The 12,098-nt window shown below is 42.0% G+C and overlaps 1 long non-coding RNA gene across 3 annotated transcripts in view; it reads left to right on the top strand.

Annotated features, from left to right (window-relative positions):
* Positions 1-4,477: 4,477 nt before the first annotated feature.
* LOC134139641 (uncharacterized) overlaps positions 4,478-12,098 on the top strand; it is a 28,004-nt gene continuing 20,383 nt past the window's right edge. For 2 of the 3 annotated variants that reach the window (XR_009958226.1, XR_009958228.1), the window contains exons 1-2: positions 4,478-4,873; positions 9,132-9,228. This is a non-coding gene — a long non-coding RNA (uncharacterized LOC134139641). Of the gene's footprint in view, positions 4,874-9,131; positions 9,229-11,281; positions 11,419-12,098 lie in introns of all 3 variants that reach the window. The other variant, XR_009958227.1, reaches the window with a different exon arrangement.

The following is a 12,098-nucleotide window of genomic DNA, read 5'->3' as shown; positions in this document are numbered from 1 at the left end:
GAGGCAACAGGGCTGCTCCACCTCCACCACTGTTGCAGGAGCAGGATGCCTGCCCACAGCACCACTGTCCATTCAGAACAGTCAGCTGACAGGTGCGTGAAACACTCACATATGAGCAGTGGCACTGACATAGACATACACTCTTAGAAGAAACTACAACTCACTTAAGGACTTAATAAGCTGTGCACATATAGCACATGTATCTCACCATTATTTCTGCATTGCAGTTATGACCGATAAACTTAACTATATAAAACTAGTTTTAAGAGTTTTCTTTCTGCCATTAAATCAAGGTATCATCAAATTACAGAAGACTTGAACCTTCAACAGAGCCATACAAATTGTATTAGCAAAACACTGTCATATACCAAAATGGAAATTATAGTCAAAAAGAATCATTCATCAAATCATATTGGAATGCTAATAAATATTGTGGAACTTGAATTTACATTAAATCAAACTACAAAGTAAAAGTATTTGCAAAACATCAAGACTGTTATATGTAATGAAAATGTTTATAACATGCAAGCACAAATCATTTTACATTTAACATTTCCTGTGCTCTGTATTTACGAACTGCTCTGTTAAGCCTTGACAACTTTGTACAGGATTTTTTTGGCCCTTTCCTGCATGTTGGAAAAATCTTAGCCTCCTGGTCCATTTTCCATGCATTTCTTGTATTTTAGAGAATACTAACAGCATAGTCCTCTATGATTAAGATTTTAATCTCTGGAAGAAGTAACCAGCACTAAGATTGGATGCCTAAGGCTATTTCTTTAAAACTTGAATAAATAAAAATTTAAATTCCCAGCAGATGCAGAGGTAAAGAAGCTGGTTAACAGCTCCTCTTCTGTAACTCCTTCAAGTACTGTACTTTCTCCAATTTGCTCTATATTTACTCTTGGAAAACACTGCAGTACAGTATCAAATGGTATCTTAAAAGGCTATCTTAAAACACGCAAGAGCCCTGCATTTCACCCATCCTTGTTTGAGGCATATGCACCCAGACCAACAACAGTCAGCTGCAGTCATGGACAGCTAATGACAAATGTATTTTTTTCGTGTTGATGTGATTTAATGCCAAAGGATAATTACTGAAGACTTAATTCCCCCCGCCTCACATCCATTCTATTATGGATTGACTGCAACAGTAAAGAGAGTAGACATGGCTCACCCTCAACTCACAACCCTATTTGAATATTAAAAAATAGGGAACAAACTCATGAGAAAGGACACCCATGTGCAAAGGGCAGAAGGAGCTATCTACATTTGCTTTAGCCTTTTCACATTCTTTTCTCCTAAGGAGAGCTGAGTCATCATTTTACATATGCAGTTTTTGGATAGATGTTGGAATAAATACATTCTTAGTACTATAAATTTCACACTAGTGGCCAGATCGGTTTTGCAATGGAAACACTCTCCAAGGCCTCTTTTGCACTTAAGTAGCTACTAAGAAAACAATATCTCTACCTCATTAGAACACTATCTGGATATAGTAAGAAAATCAGCCATAGAGGAAAAAAAAAAGAAAAAAAAAAAAAAGGAAGAAAGAAGACATCTGCACATTCAAAGTAGTAATATGTACCAAGTATGAGAAAACGTATTTTAGAGGTCTGTCACTGCTCCTTCAACTGAACTTCCCTAAGTCAAGATCAACACTTGATGTCTAATCAAACTATAAAAATAACCTGATGTGGGACATTAGAACCAAAAGTTAGCTTTGCATATATACTCAGCTTCAAATTAGTGTGAAGCACAATACTAAAGTACTTGTAGCTAGAACACGCACTCAAAAGCATTTTTTTTCAGAATCTGAACAGTACTATAAAAATATTTAATACCAGTTGACCTGCAAGACATTACACAAACTACATGAACCAGAAAACTACAACATTAACTCTGTCAGCTAAGCCTCAAGTAAAATCATGAAACATTACTTTTATATTCAAAAATGGACCGTGTTGTATAGCAGTTAGCTTTATAACATTAAGTATTTCAAGGTCAGAACTTCAGTTTTACCACATACTCTTCCCCATTGCCTCCCGCTTACATAACTGTGAGACTGCCCATAAATAGGGTACCAGCAGGTGTGTTTTCAAAGCACTTTTTCTTCACATCAATTCAAACAACATCACCCTTAAATAGTACTGACTTTTTATTGTACCCTAAGGGAGAAAAAGCAGTTTCCCTTGCCCCAAAGCAACAGTCTGACTGTAAGAGTGGTCTCCCTAAGTACATTGCCATGAAGCCCACTCTAGTGTTTGGCAGGCTATTGCAGTCGGAAGAGCACTTGATGGTGGGTCCTGGAGAACTGGTCACTCAAGCTGTTCACTCTCCTCTTTATTACCTGCTGTTAATATGAGAGCATAAACATACCCGTAATACAGAAAATGCCTTCCTAAACATTCTTTTTCCCACCTGACCACATGCCATAGTACTTACTGACAGTGACTAACAGAGCACTTTGCCACTTTCATGTAACCAAGATGTGGTATGAAAATTTTAAAAGTTCAAATGTTTAAGAATGCCATTCCTCGAATAATAAAAAAATTCAAATCAAACAAATTTGTATTGAAAAGTTGTTTACAAGTCACGTAGAGTATGCTCTGAAAAGCTATAATCATATCTACAAAGTATTTGTTTTGTAAAGTTTAATCACCAAACCTAGATTAGTTAGAATATGCATGAGTCACAAGTGAGGTTTACAGTACCAGACCTCACAAAGATAGCAGTATCTAACCTCTGCATTACATCTTTTCAGAATTATTTTGAGCCCAAGTAATCAGTGAGAAACAGAAAATAACCATAGGGAAAGGCTTTTAAGTTTTAATTGCAATAAATGAACAATTAGATGCTTTTAGAAGCACAGAAAGAGGCATTCTATTCCTGAAGTCTAACTGACCATGCAAGCAAACTTTAGAAACGTTTCATTTAATTACTACAGTACCACACTCCGAGTTGCAATTTGATTTAGCTGACGACAGCGATGAGCAAAGAGCGCTCTTTACGAGTGTTACAACGGAATTTTTCATGCTTTGCTTAACTACTTTTTTATGGATTACCACGTATCCGTAGAGAGGACAATTCACGACGCAAGAAATCCGCTCTGAAGTCAGCAACCAATTTACACCACGCGCAACAGTTCACCTACAAACAAGACACCACAACACGCGGCAAGCGAGCATGAAGCGCCCCCCGCCCGGCCGAGCCCCCTCATGCAGCCTCCAAACGGAATCGTAGTGCCAAAAGCAGTAACGGGAGCACGCTGAAGCCGCACACACCCGCTCGGCATCGCCGCGCTTTAAGGGGCGCCTCCCCGCCCGGCGTCACGGCAGGACCTCGCGCACCTCGCGGGGAGGCCGGCGACAGGCGCAGCGCCGCGGCCCCCAACCGCCGCCGCGCGCGGGCCCCAACCGCCGCCGCGCGCGGGCTCCAACCGCCGCCGCGCGCGGGCCGCCGCCTCCCCCCCAGCCCGGCCCCGCCCGCTGCCGAGGCCAGGCCGGCGGGTAACGGCGCGGCGGGCGAGGTGTGTCCTACCCGCGCTCCTGTCAAACGCGGCCCCGGCACAGGGTCACGGCAGGGGGCCGGCACGGGGGGGGGCCGGCTCCGCCGCCCGCACCGGCAGCGACACCAGCCTCCAGCGCAGCCCGGCTGCTCTGGGGCACCAGGCGCCGCCGCAGCGGCCCCCGCCAGCCCGCTGCTCGCCGGGGAGCCGCCACCTCCCCCGCGGCGCGGCGCTTTCTTTGTGGACGGCAGGAGGAGCCGCCCCGCAGCGGCTCCCGCACCGTCGCCCTCCCAACCGCGTGCTCCTGCCCCGGCCTCCCGGCAGGTTCCCCCGAGGGGAGCCGGGCCCCGCCGCCGAGAGCAGCGTGCGGCGCCGGAGCCGAGGGCAGCCCCGGCCGGACCTGCTGCCGCCTCCTTCCGAGAGGAGGGTCGGGGAGGCAGGGGTGAGGGGAAGGCGCCGCAGCCGCTCTCCTTCTCCGTCGCGGCGGAGGTGGCGGTGGGAGCCCGGGGAGGGGGCGCGACCCCCGCCTCGCCTCCCTTCCTCTGCCGCTCCGACCCGCTCCGGACCCCCAGCGACGTGCGCTGGGCCGCCGCTCACCGCGGAGCGGCGGGCGGGAAGCCGGTCGCCAGCGTCCCGCGGCGGCTCGCGAGCCTGTCAAGCGGCTCCTGCCGTCGCACGCCTCACGCCGCCGCCATGTTCCGGGGGCACCGCGCATGCCCGGCAGCGGCACCGGGGGCGCCGGCCTCCCCCCACCTACCGCCCCCGCCGCGGGGGGAAGCCCCGGGCCGGGGAGGGGGGAGGAGGCTACCGCCAGCCGCGCCGCGGGGAGAGGGGGAGCAGCCCCGCCGGCAGCCCCGCACCCAGCCCGTACCTGCGGGGGGGGGTCCCGCGAGGCGTCCCCAGCTCAGGCGCGGCCCGTCCCGCCGCCTCGCCTCGCCTCGCCTCAGCGCGGCCGCCCCGTCTGGTGGCTCGCCTAGCCCCTTCCGCGGGCTGCCCTCCCCGTCAGCTCTCCTCAGCCGCGGCCGTCCGCTTCCCTCCCCGCGTTCTGCCCGCGTTCAAATCTGGCGCCTTCCCCTCCGCGGCCGCGACGCGGCGCGGAGCCATTTTGCGGGGCGGGGGGGGCAGGAGGTGACCCCCGTCCGGCTCCCCTGAGCCTCCTCGGGGGCGGCTGGAGCGGCGGGGAGGGTTCGTAGGAACGGCAAAACCCGCCGCCCGGCCAAATGTCACCGTCGCCTTTGCCGCAGGGAGGAAGGGAAGGAGCTGCGCTCGCCAGAGCAACGGCCACCGGCAGCCGTTGGCGTCGGTGCCAGGCGCCCTCTGCGGTGCCGGGCCCGCTCCGGCTAAGGAAAAGAAGTTACCTCTAGGCAGGTATTTACATCGGCAAATTTACGAGCAACTAAAGGCAAGGTTTTATAGTAGAGGATGTCAGCCGACTGTCGTAATACATCACGGCTACAGCTGTAATTCATGATAACTATACGTTTGTTTTGAATGTGCAGTTGGTATAGAGGTGTAACTACCAAGGCCAATGCTGCTGTGTTAATAATACGTGCATGCACAGGATCACAGTCATAGAATGCATATTAACATTGCACATCTACTGGAGGCATTTTCTGCAGTCATTAGAGATAATTCATAATTCATAAATATTTCATAGCATTTGAAAAGTACTTCCTTGGTATTATAGGAGGGTGAGTCCCCGTTTTGTAAGTTACAAGTATTTTAATTCAGATCCCTAGAGGCATGTAGAGAATTCATCTCTAATCTTACTAAAGTTTGGGACTTTCTGTGCCTAAGTGTCATCTTCACTGCCTGTATCACTCAAAAGTGAAATTTTAAATCCAAAACTAAATTAAGATCATGAGAGTGAAGTCCATGGGTGTTTTTAATGAAAAAAAGAAAACACAGAAATAAGAGGAAACCCAAATATATACCCCAAAACCCCACAAATGTTCTATATGAAAGTCAAATTCGTACAGATCACATTAATATCCTGCCTATGTTGTAAGTGACTACTCATAATTCATTTTAAGCATTCTCCTAAGTAGTAAATAGTTCTTCAGAAGCACAAGGAAAACAAGTGCTTGCCACAAATCAGAAATGTTTAGACAATGTAAGAGAAATGAGTAAAAATATGCAAATCAGAGTGATTAAAAAGCATACACAAGAAAGGCAAACACTGAAATTGCCGTGTGTGTGTGTGTGTATATATATATATATACATCTGTTTTTTATATATATATATATATATATATATAAAACACATATGTACATAAAATCTTTATAATGATAGCCAGGTATGATGTGCTAATAACAAATAGATTGCTGTTTAACTGAAAATACTTTCCCTTTTCTGTCATATTAAACTTCTGTAGGAAAATAAAAGAAAGCTCCTGCCCTTTTTTAGAGATGGATACAGAAATATGTCAAGATTCACAGAATAACTCCATGGGAGAGACAGAAGAAAAGAAAATATATTTTTAAGATATGTTTTAAAATCAGGCCAATGCTAGATATAACATCTGAAGAATTCATTCACTGTGAGCCATTGGGTGACCATACCATTAGTTGCTACAGCTATTGTTGCAGAGCCTGTCAAATGTGAACAGATACAGTCCTTGACCTGTTCATAATTTTCCCAAGAGATAGAAATCAGGAAGCCTGAGAAGCATTAATCCTGCTATTTAGACCCCTGATGTTGTGAAACTGAGAATCAGCAATAGACATAAGAATAAATGTCTACAAGATCACAGAGCATATCACCAGTAAAAAGATTAAGAGCAGAACAAAAGAAAACTCTTTTAAAGCTCTCTGCTAATCTAGGAGCCAAATGGGTACACAGTGCTTGCACATGTGTCTTTCACCTACTAGCTATAGCTCATGCAAAGCAAACGATTTCCTTACAGAATCATTAGAAAAGGAATAAGGAGTCCTGCTTGCTTCCATTTTCTAGCAGTATGATGGGATAGTTTTCTGGAGAATCACTAGACACCTTTCATCAGCCTTTAAAGGTATTAAACTGAATTACTTGGCTTACAAGTGCCAGGCGATTTTTAAGCTCTGATTAGTCTTTACAAAGACAGATAGTTAAATGTGTGTGTGCACGTGTATGTACACACACACACACACACATATATATATTTGGCTTTACAGTTTCTTTGTAGGAAGAGTCCCTGATTTTAGAAAGGAGCAATAACAGCAAAATAAAAACAAGATGTTTCATGGAGGTAGACTCCAATGAATTCATAATACTCTTTTGTGTCTGGGAGGTACATGCAAATTAAAAAGATGTTTAAAGAGAGCTGGCAATTCCTCAAATAAAGAATATTGTAAGTGAATGCTATCCTTCCACACAGAAAACATAAGGAATATAGTAAAAGCTGTCACAATGTCTTCCTGAACTTCAGACACAGGAATGAAGTGTACAGAATACAGAAGTTAGGTCAGGTTACTTTGGACAACTACAGAAGTGTAGCCTGATCATGCAGGATGAAAATAGAAAAAACGAAGGCACAAAATGAGATTCAATTAGCAAGTGACATTGGGAATAACAGGAAATCATTCTGTCTGTGTATATTACTGGAAATGGAAAAGATCGAACAAATGATTACTTCACTGTCAGACAGAACTGGAAAGTTATTGACTGATGACACAGAGAAAGCCAAGCTTTTTAGTATTTTTTTTTACCTATTTTTGATTTTAAAAGTCAGTTGTTATTAATATTAGGGAGAACAGTAGAATTTCAGAAGTGACTATCAAAGGACCAAGTGGGAGATTATTTACAAATTAGCTGCTTCCCAGTCAGCTGGGCTTAAAGATCTGGCTGATGAAATCTCCTTTAGCAGTGTTTATCTTTGAGAATTTATAGTGGAGGAATATTAGAGGAAAGAAAAGGACAAATAGTATTCCTGAAAAGGAGGGAAAGGCGAGGTTGGAAATTATAAACCAATGCATTTCAATGCCCAGAAAAAATACAGAAGCATACGTAAGCAAACTGTCTGTAAGCACCTATAAGGCAACGAATAACAGCCAACATAGCTTTGTGAAGAAGAAAAGATGTCAAAGAAATCTAGTATTTCTTGCAAAACATCAGAGGAATTGTCAGTGGATGAAAAATATTGGATGTTATGCATCTTGACTTTGATAAGTTTTTTGACACAATATCGTAAGAAATTCTTTAAGCAAACAAGAGAAACAGAATCTAGATGAAGATATTTAAGGATCTGCTACCAGTGGCTCACTGTCAAAATGGAAGGGTGTTATACTCAACAATGGTTCAGAAAACATATTTACAAAACTGCAGATAATACCAAACTGTGAGGCTGTATGCTGGAGGATAGATGTAGGATTTAAAAGCATTTTCACAAATTAGAGACAGAAGCTGAAAATTGAGAGTAGTATTCAACAGGGATAAAGTGCATGCTACTGAGCTGAGGCAGGAATGATCAGTTATACAAATAGAAAATGGGGAACTACTGGGTGTTCTGCAGAAAAAGATCTGCAATTATGTGCAAAAGCAAAAGATCTATAATTATGTGAATCATAATCTGAACACAAGGTGACAATGTTAGTGCTGCAGTGAAAAAGTCAAGGGATATAGAAACAGAGGCACAGCTTCTTTGTGAAACAATTAGTCTGCTTTAGGTGGCCCTCGAAAAGGTCAACAACAGTGGTCTGTCTGGCTTCAAGAAACATATAGACCATGAATAATGTAGAAAAGAACAATTAGAATGATAAGAGATTTAGAAAATATGCCCCAGGAGAAAATTCTAAAAAAAATAAGGGAGAGGGAAGAGGAGTTTAGACTGATGGTGGAAGGCAGAAGAACATAGAATAGATGCATAGATACAGATACAAATATGTATCAGATACTTAAAAGTGCTGTAAGGAGGAAGAGAACAATTTACTCTCTGGGTGGGTCAAGAAAGAATAGATGTAAAAAGCATGAAGAAAGATTCAGAAATAAAAGCTTTCAGATTGTGAGGATAGGGAAGAAAGTTGACTGGGTGGTTGTGGAGCCTTTGACATTGGACTAAGAGCAGTTAGACAGCTATCCGTCAGAAAAGGAACAGATAGACTCACCTTAGGCTAGGAGATGGACTGAGTGACCTTCCAAGGTCCCTGCCACCTCTATGATTCAATGAATATAAGCTTTCTTTAAGGACATTTAAAAGAATCTGTCTCTTCAGGGAAAGGATTTTTGTTTCTGCAACAATGAACATACTGTTAGCTTCCAAAAATAAATTGTTTCAGTAAAAATTTTAAACTGCCTTCATAATTTCTGAGTTTTCCATCATTCTAGCTGTCACAATATGATAGTCCTGTATAAGTAAGTATATTGTAGAGATACGAGAAGTTGCACAATTGCACTATGTGGAGCGCACCATAATTTAGACATAAATAGGTTTGATTTATATGTGAATTCAACAGAAAATGTAGATTTATTTCTGAAAGCAAGATATCATTTTGTTCTTTCCTGACAAATAAGCTTACTTTTTTCAGAGTAGAAAAATTATGCTGAGTGGGAATGTCTGAATAACAGCTTCAGAAATCTTCCAGGGCCCAAAGTATGACTTACTCTTTCTGTAACATTTTTTTCTTTTTTTTCTTTTCTGCCTACTTATAGGAAACGCCATCACCTCCTTCACAATTTTTAAGCTGTGTAACTTAAGAACAGAAATAATTATAGATGACAAGTGTAAAGAACATTCACTGCAACTATGGTAAGTAACTACATTCAAATGTTCTAAAATAGTTTCTTCTAATGCTGTTGAGTTATACTATGTACATAATGTGCATAGATATGCATGCAGGAGCTGATTATATTGAAAGAAAAGGAGTCATGTTATTTTCATTTGCATGGCTGCAAACCTGAAAATAGCTTCTCTGACGTACCAGAACCTTGGCCACACTAGTTGTTAAAATATTATAGCGTTAGTTAGAAGCTGATAGGTAGGGGGGAAAGCACAGAGGAACTGATTTCAAATATACTTGAGCTATGAATAATCTTTTGCCATTGAAAGGATAGTAATTAAAATTTACCCAGGAAGGGGATATGAATTTACATTCTTTGTTTTTGTATTTACATAGGCTGCATGCTTCCTGCACAATATCAAGCAAAAAGAAAAAGATGCTAACTTGCAAAATGTCAGGGACAAAAACATGTGATAGACTCATACTAAAATAGAGGATAAAATTTGAAATGATAAGGAGGCTCTTTTTACTGACAGCTGTTAAGTTCTCTGCAGCTTCAGGCTGCTTCTTGGTTAGGTAAATAACATGCAGGGCTAGGCAGGTATTTGTTTTTTCTTCCCTAAGATTTTTCCTGTTTCAGATACTTTTTCCATCTTTATTCAGGATAAAAAACCAAAATCTTAAGCATATTCATAAACTCTAATGTTTTCACATAAATAACCTTACATTTGAATTGAAATTTTGTGAATCAAATGCTTTCAGAACTTTTGATTCAACATGTTGTATTTTGAGAATTAAAATCTTTCCTAACCATTGTTGTTTGTGTTTGTATCTAAGAACTGCATCAAAATCAAACCTTTACTTCAGACAATTTAAGCAAAGCAGTACTATATGTGTAAATGTAGTAAGAAGCATTCCTGCTATTATAATACAAATGAATAAAATAGGAGAAACGGTTGTATGGAATGGATATAAACATGGGCTTTGAAAAAAAAAAGAAGCAGTAGCACCAACCAACAAAACCTTTACTTCTGGCTCATAAGAATCCAGATCAGTGATTTGTATCAGGGGACCAAATGCAAAAGTTATAATTTATATCCAAGATACTAATTCTTACATGTCAACAAATATTATAGCAATGCAGCTGACCTAAATTCTGATTTAATTTTGAATAGTTAATATTTATGATTATTAAATTTCATTTAATTCAGGTGCTCTGCATAATAGTATGGAATGTGAAGCAACTTAACACTTTTTTCTCTTAATGCAGTTGGTTTCCCTATGTGTATAGATAAGAATGTCTTCAGTGGATACTGCAATCTTCATGCAAACACAACAGTTAATTTTCTACATAGAACTGCAGTGAATGTTATTTAAGCTTAGTTATCACAAAGACAGCTATCCTAACTCCAGGTTACATTTTGACAAATGAGCAAAGTCTAACTATTTCTTAGTATTTCTCCTTTGACTATTGTTAAAAAGTAAAAATGAAATTAAAGTAAAATAGAGTACCCTCTTCCCTAAGAAATAAAGCAAACAAGATATGCTAATATCCCTGACTTTGGATTCAGTGCTTTCTCCTAACACTGCCAAGTTTCTTGCTCAAACCAGTCCCTGCTACTGGGGCTTATCCAGCTGTCCAGGGGGATTTGCTGCCTAACACTCATGCTTCCAGTTACCCATGACTTTCATTCTTGGTCATGCAGTGGGCATGTCTGACAAGAAAAGTTCAAACTACCTATCTGTGTGATTTAACAAAAAAACACGAATCCAGCTGTTCCAGCTAGGGAGAAACTTTGAGAAAATGAACAATTTTTAGCCAATGTGATGTTATCTCTCAGTATTTTCAGGGAACCTGACACAATCATATTGCTAAGTGTGAGCAGTGAGTTTCGCTCATTTGTAGCCTGTGGGCCTCATGATCCACAATCCGAGCTTCTAAATGCAGTATTTTTTCTGTTATGTCACAGAACTGAGAACTTCTGATGTGGGATCTACCATTTGCTATAGAGAGATCCCTGACATTTTCTTTTGTCTTCTTGCCCTGCTGGCACCTGATGACAACTTCCCGTGGCTCCTCAGCTTTCCTTGCGGGGGAAGTGAACTGGATAACATGCATGGCTCATGGGCTGTCCCACAGGGCTAGCCAGAAGAGGGTTAAGAAGCCGGAGCTGGAATCCAGCTGGTGATCAGGGAGTGGGAAAGTGCCAGAAGTATAAGTAAGTTGGCCGTCTGGGCTGTTTCTAGGGCAGCACAGCAGCTGTGACCTGGGAGAGCCATGAAAAAAGAGCTGTTAAAACTGGCTACAAGATCACTAATCCATCATCAAAATAATCAGGCCTTTAAATTGCTACTGTATTAGTCTTGTTTATACTGTACCAGTTATAATAAGGTGAAAATACCCTGGGTGAAGAGCAGATGATCTAGAATGCAATTAATCGGTGTAGGGCTAAGTGCTAAATGAATATATTCCATAAGAGTAAAGGCAAAATTCTGCTTTGAAGTCAGGCATATCAGGCACTTTGAGCTGGGTTGCTGTTTGTTTCAATTAGTACACTAAAAGAAGATTTCACTGATAATAGCATTAAAGCGCTCCTGAAAGTTTGGTTTAAAATCATGCATTGTTTGGTATGATGTGACAGACCATAACACTCTGAGAGGCCATTGCAGGCATGAATAATATGACAAATGCCATTCTTCATATGAACAGCACTTATTTCCATTTCAGTGAAATGAAACCCGAGATGCTAAAGTGGTTAATCCTGTTTAGTGCTACTGTCAGGTTAGAGATCTGTCAGCATTGTATTTTAAAATGACAACAGAGATAGTTTGCTTGCAGCACTCTGCTTGCAAGCTCACAATTGTGGCTTCTGTTTACTGAAGAGACTGTACTTTTAAA

The sequence above is a fragment of the Rhea pennata genome, chromosome 1 (genome assembly GCF_028389875.1).
Source record: "Rhea pennata isolate bPtePen1 chromosome 1, bPtePen1.pri, whole genome shotgun sequence".
In the NCBI taxonomy this organism is placed as follows: domain Eukaryota; kingdom Metazoa; phylum Chordata; class Aves; order Rheiformes; family Rheidae; genus Rhea; species Rhea pennata.
Note: the sequence above shows the minus strand (reverse complement) of the source record. Positions and strands in the feature narration are given on the sequence as shown.